Source organism: Papaver somniferum, unplaced genomic scaffold (genome assembly GCF_003573695.1).
Source record: "Papaver somniferum cultivar HN1 unplaced genomic scaffold, ASM357369v1 unplaced-scaffold_128, whole genome shotgun sequence".
NCBI lineage: Eukaryota > Viridiplantae > Streptophyta > Magnoliopsida > Ranunculales > Papaveraceae > Papaver > Papaver somniferum.
In genome coordinates this window covers 11973398-11987150 of record NW_020621936.1, presented here as the reverse complement: position 1 = coordinate 11987150, position 13753 = coordinate 11973398, and positions in this window count along the sequence as shown.

The following is a 13753-nucleotide window of genomic DNA, read 5'->3' as shown; positions in this document are numbered from 1 at the left end:
TGTTGAGCCCAAAGCTCAGACCAGTTTCTAGAACCACAGCCCATTTGCACTTTAAAGATAACTGAGCCCAAGCTCAGTTCATTTTATGTTTAACAAACCCACTAAGCCCAATCCATTCAAAGGGCATTCAAACCCAATAGTACATTAAGCCCAACACTTCCAAAGGGCTTCTAAGCCCAAAGCAAATCTAGGAACCCAATTAGCTAAAACACTTCCAAAACACACCCGATCTCTGTGGATCGACCCGTACTTGCACGAGCTACAACTGACGACCGTGCACTTGCGGTATTACTGTAGGCCCGTTTCCATCGCATCATTTTTATACCCTCTTCCGGACCTGCCACTAGCCAACTTCTCCTTCGATGCTGCTCCTGCTTCACTAGGGAGTGCTCGGTCTGTTTCTACTGCCCCTGCTATCAAAGCTGTTGGAGTTCCACCTTCGTCACCAGACTAGGCCATACTGGGAAATCTTCCTTCTGCTGGTGATATGGATTTGGGCGGATCTCAGGCTATTCCTTCTGTTCCTAGCTCTTCCACCATGCCATACCTCCATCGTGGTGAGGGTTCAGCTGTCGTGCCCCTTGCTTGCGTGAAAACGAACGAGGGTGCAGTTGCTGAGTCTAGCCAAGGTCGAATTTCGGAGAGCTTGAGCTTAGGTAGCTCTGATGATGCTATTCTTGAGGCCATCCTTCGTAATTCCAAGGGTCCCTTTGCTGTTGGAGTTGACCATCATCATCTTGGTAGTTCTTTTGAGATAGCTTCGCAGTTGGATGTCTTGTCTGCTCAGTACCGTGTTGCCAAAGACTTGTTCTTTGATCCTGATTGTCTTCGCTCTATTCAAAGCTTTGGTGAGGTCCGCCGGGGTAACATTCAAGAAATGGAAGCTTGTATGGATACCTACGCCAGCTTTCTCCCTCGTCTCTCAGCATTCTCGGTAAGTGATTCTTACTTTGTCGCCTTTCTTCTCGATTTAGTCCCTCGCCTGCTCTCATACTTCCTTGTTTGCAGCTCTGCAAGCAAATCGGTGTTAGTTATACCCTGTTTAAGGTATATAGGGCTAAGTGTACTCATCTGAGTGCCCTGCTGGAGCGAGCCTGTCAATACTATGCCCTTGCTATTGCTCAGCAGCCTTCGTCTAGTGATGCTGCTTCAATTGCTAGGATATATTCGTTGGAGGGTGACCTGAGGAAGACGCAGAGGTCTCTGGAAGCTTGCTTATTGGCTCTTGAGAGAGCTAATAACGCTGTTAAGGTTGCCGAGGAGGGTCGTAAAGCTGCTGATTCTGCCTTAGCCATTGAGTCCTCCAAATCTATTGGTTAGTTTCTTCCTTCTCCTTAGCTTGTTTCTTTACTTTGTGGTTGCTTGGTTCTGAGACAACCTTCGTCTGCCAGCCAGTAGTTCTAGTGAACTTAGATATCTCCAAGATAAAGTGGCTAAGATAACCTCCGATGTCTGGTATTACCAAAAGAAGTCGATAGGTTGATGAATGCGACCATTCATAATGAGGCCCAACTTTCCATTGAGTCTGCCCATAATGTTGATTTAGTGAAGCAGATGGCCGCGCTTCGTAAGGAGTGTGACGAATCCCTTAGATGGAAAAAAGGTCTTATTTTAAAGCAAAAGGAGGATATTTCCTTAGTTGAGAAACGTCTCATTGCTCAAGAAGTTATTCGTAAGAAATATCATGCTGATTTGGAAGATTCTTGCGCTTCTTTAGCCAAGGTCACTGCATAGAGTAATGTATTGACCTCCGAGGTATGCTCCCTTAAGAACAAACTTGTTGACGCCTTCTTCGTGCCTTCTTATATGTATCATGCATCCTTAGTAAAAAGATTTGAAGAGTTAGAGAATGTGTACCGAGCTTTATCTTCTGAGAATGCGTCGCTCCGCATAGATGTTGACGATCTTCGGACTGAAAAGGATACCCTTTTGGATGATCTTGATACGGCTGAGGTGGACCTTGCTGAAGCTCATCATAGTTTAGAAGAGTCCCTTATCCATGCCGGAGGTAGCTTAGGATGACTATTCCCTTCGTAGTATTCCTCGTATCTTTAGTTGCTTTGCATTGTCTCTAATATCCTTCGTATCAGTAGGTCTCCAAGAGCAGCTAGTGGGTGCAAATGCTAAGATCATGAACCTCGAGGGTCAGATATCCCAGTTAGAAATATCTCGCCAGTTTGATGCTGCTACTAAATTTTAAGGCTAAGGCTCTTCAGCGAGCTAACGATCAACTCAGTGCTCAACTTAGGGAGCTTCGTCAGAAGTCGGCTTCTGATCTGTCAGCTCAGGCTTCTGAGATGGAGGCGCAGTTTAAGCGTTCTGCCATCGATTATATCAACGATGCTTTTTCGGAGGCTGAGCTCCAAGCGGAGGGTGTTATCTTTCCTCGTCTTCCTTATCCTTGATTGTGTTATGCTGACTTCGTTTTTAACCGAAATCCTTTGTTGTATTATGCCCCCAGCTGAGGGGCCTTCGTTGTCTCCTTTTTTTGAAACAATGCTCCGTTATTTGTAACTGTCGGACCTTTGTCACCTGCAACTTTTGGGGTGCGTTAGTCTTCTTTTGGTAACTTTATTATGGTACCTTTAAATTCATATATATATATATATATGTAGACGTATTGTGTCTAATTATTTGCACGTTCGAGTCATCACTAGGTGCTAAGGTATTTTTATCTTTTTAACCTTTGGTGGAACATTCATCGTCCTACGTTAGTATCCTCTGTCCAGAAGGTACCGTGGTGGCGAGGGTTCCTACGTGGGCAATATTTTTCCTGTAACCCTACGCGTTCAGCGTGATTGCTGCTTTACTTCGAAAAGGTATCTCTCTTTATGGGATATATTGCTTATTATTTGCCTTTTGGAGGAATTCGTTTGCCCTTAGGATCCGAGATTGACATGTGCGCAGTTATGTCGTGCCTTGTCTCATCGTCCATTCTGACGGAGGGTGTCTAACCCACTTTGTTTTAATCAACATACACTTTCTCTTAGCAAAAAGTTTCTTTCATTGATTAGTTAGGTTTATAATACCTTTGATCATGGATAGAACATGGTGGGATTCCGCCCCTTCCCTTCTTCTCCTGAGTGATAACCATTCTCTTGCGGGTAATACTTCTTTAGGTACATTGCGTTCCAAGGGTGTTGTAATACCTCCCCTTTGAGGTTCCCTAGGTAGCATGAACCTTTCCTAGCAATGTCGTGTATGATGTAGGGTCCGTACCACGTTGGATCTAGCTTTCCCCATTCCTTCTTCCTTTGGTATGGTGGTGTTTGACGTAACCCATATTCTTCTACCACAAAGTTTCTATGGATTACCCGCTTGTTGTATTCACGAGCTAGCCTTTGCTTACAATTCACCATCCTTTGCAAAGCTACTTCCCGCCTTTCTTCGAGGTCGTCGAGCTTTTCCAGCATGAGGTCAGTTGTTAGGTTCTTTTCCCACGCTTCTGTTTTTGTCGTTGGTAGTATTATCTACGTTGGAATGACTGGTTCGGCTCCGTAGGTTAGTAAGAACGAAGATTCTCCAGTGGCTTCCCTTCTTGAAGTGTGGTAGACCCATATGACATTGTATAGTTGTTCGCACCATCTCTTCTTGTATGCCCCCAGCTTCTTCTTTAAGTTCATCGCTATCGTCTTGTTAGTGGCCTCCGCTTGTCCATTGCTCTTAGGGTATATCAGAGTGGACTTGTTTTTCTGAATGTTGAAGGTGTTAAAGAGCATACCTATGTTCTTTCCCTCCAATTGTTTGCCATTGTCAGAGACTATGGATGCTGGTATTCCGAACCTGCAGATGATTTGCTCGAACAAGAACTTGAAGACATCTGTGCCCCTAATTCTTGCCAAAGCCCTTGCTTCCACCCATTTGATGAAGTAATCCGTAGCTACAATAAGACATCTTCTTTTTGACGACCCTTCTATCAAAGGTCCAACGATATCAACACCCCATTTGGCGAATGGCCAAGGGATGATAACTGAGTTAAGCTCCGTTGTTGGCGCTCTGATTTTTCTTGCGTAGCATTGGCATCTTTGACAACGCCTTGCTACATTATTCGCATCTTCGTCCATGCTCAGCCAATAGTAGCCTTGCATTTTAGCTTTGATTGCTAGTGACCTTCTTTCGCTATGATTGCTGGCCTCTCCGATGTGTATATCATGCAATATCCTTTTACCTTCGGTTTGTGAGAGGCATCGCATCAAAGGTACAAGAAATGACCTTCTATACAATACCCCGTCTCACAGGCTGTACATTGCTGCTTTTGACGTGAGTTTTCGTGCCTCCTTGACATATGCTGGTAAAGTACCTTTGTCGAGGTATTGGTGAATTGGAATTCTCCAATCGTCCTCAGCTTCATCTTCATTGTTTTCATATGACATGGGTTTATCTTCATCAGACTCCTCGGCTTCATTGTCTGGTTCCTCCATTCTTTCGTCTTCTTTTTCTTTTTCTGCTTCCCTCATAGCCTTGGTTTGGACAGCTAAGGTACCTTCGATAGCGGAGGTTAATCCATATATTGAAGGTTCATAAATTCTCCCAATTTGGATTGAGGTAGTATTTTTGTCCTTCAGCATTGATGATATGAATGCTAAGGCATCTGCGTGTCTGTTGTCTTTTCGGCAGACTTGCCTAAACACGACGTTGTTGATCTTCGCTGCATGCTCCTGTGCGAGATTTAGGTACGAAGATAGTATTGGATCCAAAGTTTGATACTTGAGTTCTATTTGTCTAATGACCAGCTGCGAGTCACTAGTTAAACGAACATCTGACAAGCCCAACTCCTGTGCCAATCGTAGGCCATGTATGACTGCCTCATACTCCGTGATGTTATTGGTGTATTGCTCGAATTCTAACCTGAATGCATAGATGAGTCGGTCTCCAGTAGGGGTCGTTTTCACGATCCCTATGCCTGCTCCTTCTCCGTTTGAGGAGTCGTCTACGAATATTTCCCACCTTCGTGCATTCTGCGGTTCCAAGAGGTCTTCTGGTTCCGGCTTTTCTTCCTCCATTCCTGGAATGTCTTCTATCTCCGCTTCATCATTTAGAGGTAAGTCTGCCAAGATTTGTGATTTCTCCGCTTTCCTGGTTTCGAAGATTATATGGAACTGTTTGATCATGGCATTCCATTTTGCCACTCTTCCGATCTTCTCCGTGCTGTCAATGATTTGGCTTATCTGAGATTTTGTGAAAACTCTGATGGTGTGCGCATCGAAATATGTCCTTAGATTTTTTGTTGCTACTACTAAGGCATATATGAGTTGCTCCACCTTGGTGTAGTTATGCTCCGCCGAACTGAGTGTCTTGCTAACATAGTATATGGGCTTTTCTCCTTGCCCTTGGTCTCTTACCAATACTGCGCTTACAGCGTAGCTCGTTGCTTCTAGGTATAAGGTGAGTATCTCACCTGGCTCCGGTTTTTGCAGGATAAGTATTGATGCTAAGTATTCCTTGATCTTGTGAAGAGCTTGCTCACACTCTTTGGTCCATATAAACCTGCTTCCTTTCCTTAGCGTATCGAAGAATGCTTTGCACTTATCTGACGACCTGGATATGAATATTCCCATGGAAGCTAAAATTCCGTTTAGCTTTTGTACTCCTTTTAGCGTCTGCGGGGATGGCATCTCCATTATTGCTCTGACCCTTTCAGGATCTACTTCGATTCCTCGTTTGGTGACCAAGTAGCCTAAGAATTTTCCTGAGGTAACTCCGAACGTACATTTGTCCGGGTTTACCTTCATGTGAAATTTTCTCATAGCTTCAAATATCTCCCTTAGGTCTGAGAGATGGTTTTTTGCTTCTTTGATTTTGACAAGCATGTCGTCTACGTAGACCTCCAGTATCTTGCCTATCCATGGATTGAAGATTTTGTCTACTAATCGTTGGTATGTTTCCCCCGCGTTTTTTAGTCCAAAAGGCATCCTTGTATAGCAATACAAGCCTCGTGGGGGGTAAAGAACGCAATGTGCTCCTGATCTTCTTCTGCAAGGGATATTTGGTTATAGACTGAGTATCCATCCATGAAGGATAATATTTGATGACCATCTGTTGCATTGACCAGTTGGTCGATATTTGGCAGTGGGTAACTGTCTTTGGGGAACGCTTTGTTAAGACTGCTGAAATCGATGCAAATGCCTACGCCTCCGTTCTTTTTTGAAATGATGACCATGTTGGATATCCACGTGGTATATTTGACTTCTCGTATAAATCATGTTTTAAGTAACCTTTTCAATTCCTTTTCTACCCCTTCATGGTAGATGTCCGCCACCTTACGTATGCGTTGCTTGAATGGTGGTATCTCCTGTTTGAGCCGAAGGTGGTGTAAGACCAAGTTCGGATCAATTCCTGGCATGTCTTCCATTGACCATGCAAAGACATCTGCGTATTCCTTTAGTAACCTTTGTATCTGCACTTCTCTTCATCTTCAAGCAACGTTCCGATGCTTAACATCTTTGGTTCTGCCTCCGTTCCGATGTTGGTTTTCTTTGTTGGTTCAATTGGCGAGGAGATGTGAGGAGTGCTTTTCTGTAATTGTTATTTGGTGGAGACGTCTGCACCTGGATTGGTGGCGGTGTTTGCTTCTGGTGCTGAGACATCCTTGTGTGCGGAGGGTGCTGCATTCTTCACTTCCTTAGTATTTGCTTTACGCCTCTTTCTTTCATGCTGCTGAGCAGCAACTCTTTCTTCGTTGAGTCAAATTTCTGCTAAATTGCATAGCCTCACGTCTTGCTGGTCTCCTTTGATCTCCATTTCTCCCATAGGTGTGGGGAAGCGTAGGTACTGATGATACGTTAAAGCTGTTCCTCGTAATCTATGGATCCATAGTCTTCCCATGATCACATTGTAGGGCGAAGGTGCTTCTACCACGCAGAAGCGTGTGCTGGTTACTAAGGGTCCTGCGCGTATCTGCAAAAAAATTTCTCTTTTTGGTCTAGAGACTTCTCCGTTAAACCCATATATCGTGCAAGTGGAAGAATCCATCTGCTTTGTTTTCAGTCCCATACGTAGGTATGGTTCGTAAAATAGCACATTTAATGAACTGCCTCCATCGAAGAGGACCTTCGTAACATTCCATCCATGTATTGGGAGGGTGATTACCAGTGGATCGTTGTGCATTTCCACTTATTGGTTGACATCTTTTGTTGAAAAGGTTAATGGTGTAGCCATCCAGTCCTCCCAAGTGCTAGAAGGTGGTCCGCTTAGCTTGAATACTTCGTGGGTTTCGACCTTCTTTCTGTTTCGAGCTAATTCGAGGATCTCTTCTTGAACTCCGTTAGAGAAGGTGATCATGTTGATGTATTTCCCATCCTGGGGTAGTTCAACCCTTTTCTTTGGGATGTCCTCCGTCTCTGTTGGCTGCAGTTGTACGTACTCCATGAATTTACCTTCATCAATGAATCTTTGAATCACATTGCGTAGGTGGTAGCATGAATAAGTGGTATGCCCATAGTATTGGTGGTATGCGCAGTACTCCTTAGATTCCTTCGTTCTGTCAGGCTGCTTCCCCTTAGTATTAGGGTAAGGAATGCCCGGATTTGCTCCCTCCTTGCTGAGGATGTGAGAAAAAGTTGTATTCAGCTTCGTGTACACTTTATTTGCAAATTCTTCTCTTCTTTTGCCTCTTTTTCCATCTCCGTATTTGGATCGCTTGTCTCAAGAGCTGGCTCTGCCCCCTGCTTCGTTGTGTCGCTTAGGTATCTCCGGAATTGGTTCCAGGGAGTTGGTCCTTTGCGGAGTTGCTATTGTCTTTGTTTGTGCCCTGGGGTTGTCCTTATAGATTTCTTCGAGTCTGATGTATCAGTCTTGGACAACTCTGATCTCTCCTTCAGAATCTAAGGCTTTGTTGTGGATCTCCACGAAGATGGTTGAGGTTCTGTCAAGTCCGTACTTATAGCAGTTTATGCTAATTTCTGGATTGACTTTCCTAATTGCTTGGCATGTCTTTTGCCATCTGTCTGCGTACTGCATCAGTGTTTCGCGGGGTCCGATGGCTAAAGAAAATAGCCTATCTAACCCATCCTTTGTTGATTTGTTATACATGTACGTCTCCAAGAACACCGTGGACAATTGCTCGAAGGAGTCAATTGAGTTTGCTGGTAAGTTGTCATACCATGCTAGTGCTGATCCTGTTAAGCTTGCTGAGAAGTATCTGCAAAGTACTACCTCGTTTTTCTCCAAATGGGAAAGAACACGAGTGTAATACCGTAGGTATGCTGCGGGATCGGAGGTACCATTGTATGATTGGAACGTAGGTACCGGGCATTTCGGAGGGATGAACTCCCTCAAAATGTGAAAGGATAGCGGAGACGTAGTTGCTTCCTGTAGTACCTCTTCCAATCGCGCGCCTGCGTGACCAGTTTTTAAGCCTTGGATCTCCTTCCGCATTTTCTCCATTTGTTCCATGACCATGTTCACATTGTGAGCATCTTTAGAAAATGCTTCGTCGTAGTAGCTTTGGGAGGGCTTGTATGTTGAATCCGTCTCGTATGGATCGTGATGTGATTTATTTGATCCTCTAGGTTGAGTTTCCTTTGGTGGGTTGGTATCCATCCTTCGTCTTCCTGAGATAGCTCCGTTGTCACGCCTCCGTTGCGGGGGGTGAGTTTGGGAACCTTCGATCTGTGTGTTTAACATACCTTTGAGGTTCTGATTCTCCTAAGCCATGTTGTGCATGGAATCTTCGTTTTCCTTGTTACGGAGTAACAAAGCTGCTATTTATGGCGCCATTTGATCTTCATTGTGGGCTCCACCTCCCTGAGGAGTGCCGTCGTCTGGATTTTCGGAGTTTTCCACTCCTTCTTCAATAATTGGCGCGTCTGGATCTATCTGAATTGGAGTTAGGTTTCCCAACCCTCGTCCCGGGGGCTAAGGTTCTGTACAACCCTGCATTGGCCGCAGGTGGATTTGTCGTAGTTGCATGCTCCGGTAACGGCATGCCGTAGATTGGTTGAGCTCATGATGTTTGCCCCATCCCTTCAGCAGGAATAGGTGATTTGTTAGCAACTGTTCTTATTGCTATTTCACTTTGGATGTCCTCCGTTTCATTTCCTTGGTTTGCTTGAGATGGCTTTTGGGATCTCCCTCTTGTGATAGCTGGTCGTGAGTTTGTTGGTGCATCAGTTGGTTTTTGCATACCTTTGGTTCTTAGTAACCTGCGGTGACAGAAAAGACGAAAAATTTCTGCTACTTGGGTGCCTTCGTTAAAAGTAGCAATTAATGCTCTGACACAGAAGACTGTTAGGCAGTTTTTTCAGAAAAGGACAGAAATAAAGCTTTTGAAAGACGGGTATTAAATGCTTATGACACCCTTGGGAAAAACAACCTTAAAACGTCGAAAACCAATGAAAAGGGGTGTCAAATCTTGCGAAAAACAGGGCTATTAAATGCGTTAGAAGATCTTTTATCCTTAATATCTTACTGAGATTCCTCTGTCAGTCAAAGGTTCTCAGATCTGAAACGTAGTGTGCTGTTTTAGTAAAAAACAAACATTTTGGCGTTTTGTGAGTGTGTTTTTTGAAAGTTTTTTGTGGATCTGTAGTGTGGCACGGTTTTAGAGGCTATGAACTCCAAAAACATACACAAGAAATGGATGAATGAATCACTAGAGAGTGAAATTCACCGCTGAAACATAGACCCCTTTGTTTCAGAAGATATATAAGCAAAATATAAACTGTGTCTAAACTCCGGTGCGTGAGCAAAACACGGTGGCTGCCAAACTGTGACTACTCGTTTTTCCGTAGCCTACGTGATGTGTACAGCTCAAAGGATATGATACTAAGGAGTATCGATACCTCTGTTGAACTGATTAATCTAAGCAATAAATGGTATCTAAGATCACAATAATAACAAAGAACATAAGAGTAATGTAAAAGCCTCTAAGTTATCATGAGACACAAGATGTAACGTGGTTCGACGTTTGTTTACGTCCATGGGGTAATGAGTGATAGAATCGTATTAAGTATGTGGTGGTTACAAAGATCTTAAATGCTTCCCAAAGTAATAGAGAGAACTCAAGTTGAAGTAACTACTTAAGTTCTAAACATTAAAGAGGTATAATCTTAAGACTAGATCTTCTCTCCTAGATATTTAATGCCCTTAATTTGTTGGTGAAGCTTGGTATTTATAGCCCCTTCTGCTCCTGGTATATCTTTGCTGCCTCTGAGTCCATCTTCTGCTGATATACCTTCTGTACCAGTGGTACCTTCGTCCACCGCATGCTTCTCCAGTTGTATCTCGCCACCTCAGCTGACCCACGTTCCTTTAGGAACTACCCAGCCTCAGTGCGCGTTGTACCTTCGTTCACCGCTTGCTTCCGCCAATCGGGTTCTGACACGCTTCCTCTCTCCACGTGCTTTGACTCATGCATGTAGATAAGAATCAGAGCATTTAATGCTGATTGGATGCGTCATCTACCTCTGTCCCTTTTCCAGCTGACCCTATGTAGACTAGCATTTTTCTTCCTATATCTTGACCGTTCACGTCCTTTCTCTTGGGATGATATAAAGCAGATCTGCGGAGGTATCCCTTGCTACTCAGGCTCCTCTGTCTAGCGAAGGCTATACAGTTTTAGACACGTATGCGGCCACTAAGATCGTGACAGGTGCTCTGTAAAATATTGGTATTCACATCATCTTTACCCGTGACAAAAGTCATGATGACGTTTCAATCTTGAAAATATCTTTGATGACGATAGTCGATTCTTTTTGTCTAACGACTATTATAACATTATATAAGAATGTTTCAATGATTGAAATGTAGAGTTGAGATTACCAACTAAGGATATAAACATATAGTGTGTTCGCATATTAGTGTATAAATCCATGTGCCGGAAACCAAATGCGTGCATATGTGTGCATGCGGTATTGGTGAAGGAGACAGGTTAGGTACGCGTACCCGTACGCGTACTGGCGGAAGTTTTCATACCGAAAATTTCTGCTGAGATTGTAAGTTTGCAAACTAGTAAACCAGTCACCTTAGGTACGCATACCCATACGCGTACCCACTGAAGTTTTCGAACCGAATTATTTTGCTGAGTTTGTAAACTCAAATCCGGTAGCTAAGGTACGCATACCCGTACGCGTACCCAAGATGGTTATTTCTCAAACCGGTAGTTTCATGAACTTAAACAATAAATCAATAAGAAATGCAATCTTTGCAAATCGTGGCTATATTGTTCATGAATTGATTCAAGTGAATCAAACCGATTTTGTTTCAATTGTGTCTATGTATAAAGACCTAAGCAATTGAACAACTCTTGAACTAGTTCTTATGAGTCATTTGAACTAGTTATGAGAAAGATGAATACGGTTAATATGAAAGTGCTCATATAGGTAACCATTGGTTAACTACTTGTGAACCAAACCAATGTACACGTTTAGGTACGGTTACTCAAACCTAAATGATATACATTTCATTTATGTGCCAGACAAGCTAAGTTTCGATCTAACGGTTGAAAGATATTAGCTTGGATAAGTCAGATTTTTCATCTAACGGTGAATATTGAATGCTTTGTTACCAAGGTAACTAAGATTGCAAACCCTGATTTGAAAACTATATAAGGGAGACGTCTAGCAACTGGAAAAAATAATCCTCACACCTCTTGTGTGATACTAGTTGGTTTTTCTAGAGTCGATTCTCCTTTAACCGTAGGTTTCTTCTCGAGATCCTGTCGGTTAACGACTTAAAGACTTCGTTGGGATTGTGAAGCCAGACGAAACTACTTCTCTTGTAGCTGAGCGATCTGATCTTGCCATTTTCTATCGTACGAGTTCAATTGAATAATTGACTTGATATTATATCTCTGATAGGGTAAGATAAAAAGAAATCACAAACATCTTCGTCTCATCATTTGTGATTCCACAATATCTAGTTTCGCTACCATACGATTTAGATTGTTGTGAGGTGATTGATAATACTAGGATGTTCTTCGGGAATATAAGTCTGGTTTATCAATTGGTTCCTGTTCACCTTTTTTTATCAAAAAATGGAACAAAACTCATAGGTTTATCTGTGGGAGACAGATTTATCTATCATCGTAGACTTTTCTGTGTGACACAGATTTGTTTATTGAAGTCTTCGACTTTGGGTCGTAGCAACTCTTGGTTGTGGGTGAGATCAGCTAAGGGAATCAAGTGTGTAGTATCCTGCTGGGATGAGAGATGTAAGGAGCGCAACTGTACCTTGAATCAGTGTGATATTGATTAGGGTTCAACTACAGTCCAGACCGAAGTTAGTTTGTAGTAGGCTAGTGTCTGTAGCGGCTTAATACAGTGTGGTGTTCAATCTGGACTAGGTCCCGGGGTTTTTCTGCATTTGCAGTTTCCTTGTTAACAAAATTTCTGGTGTCTGTGTTATTTCTATTCCGCATTAGATTTTGTTATATACTTGAAATATCACAGGTTGTGCGTTGTATCGATCAATTGTGAAATCCAACCTTTGGTTATTGATTGGAAATTGATTGATCCTTGGATATTGATCTTTGGTACCATCCAAGTTTATTATCCTTGTATTTGATAAAGACTCGCAAATTCTTATTTTCTTGAGTAAAGATCAAATCAAGTGAGAGAGATATTAACTCCTCGATATACTTTTCTCTAAATTGAGTCTGACTGTCTAGTTGATTCTCTAGAAAGTATATTGGAGTTAGTCCATACAGATTGCTAATCGAAATATTGGGTGTGGTTGTTAGATCCCCGCTTTTTGAGGAACATCAAAAAATTGCCACCACAAACATATCATGCAACAGAAAATTTGTTTCGTTTCTGACCTGTTCCCGTCTCATCACCAGTTGGAGGCATCAAAAAACTTTGAATATTACTTGTGACAGTGAAAGAATAAAAATAAAAACACCAATTTACTAGGAAAATTTTTTTATTGCACTAAATATGATAGACGAACGCACAACAAAAGTCAAAATCCAAATATCGGCACTTGAAAGCAGATAAGGGAAGTGCAAAATTTATGATGCATATTCAACGTTTATTAGATCCGATATAGCTTGAAACACTTCATTTTCTTGTTTTCTTAGCTCAGAAATGCGACCTTATTTGATCAACCTTTCAGTTCTTGTACTTTTGTAAATATTCTTTTTTATTTTTTGCAAGTGTGACGACTCTTGCAACTAAACTATAAGTCTTTCTTTTAATGATTTAACATTATATTCATGTGATTTGAGGTCTTTCAATTCTGCTCTATAAGGGTTTCTTTAGAATTAGAAGTATCACCTGAACAAAATAACTTGTGAGTTATTCTAACATATATTGCATCCAACGTTAACTTCATTTCTTCTCTAATACTACTGCTACTGAATATTGAAACCTGCTGGTTGTAGTGAGCATGTTGTGGGATTCTATTGAATATTGCTTCTGCGCACCCGAATTATATTCTTTAGTGAATTGCTCACATCTCAGTTAGTACTGTACTCTATTACAAACAATTGAAAAATATTCACTAGCAGTTTAAGAGATCAGTAAAAAGAAATGAAAGATTAAAATACGTAGTTGCATTTGCAAGGGATCTTTGGTCATATACTTTGTTAATTATTATGTTTATTGGTCTGATGCCCTAGTGTAAATGTCAGAACTAGCACAAATATTTTCTCCATTTGTATCTTCTGTGGAAAAACTTTAAAGAAGTCTTGTTTTGTGTAATTCTTCGAAACACAACAATGTTCACTATTTTTACAAAGTCATCCGGGTCTGGACGGCTGTAATACAATCTGGTCGTCCAGTAATTAGTGACCAGTTCCACGAAAATCAAAAAA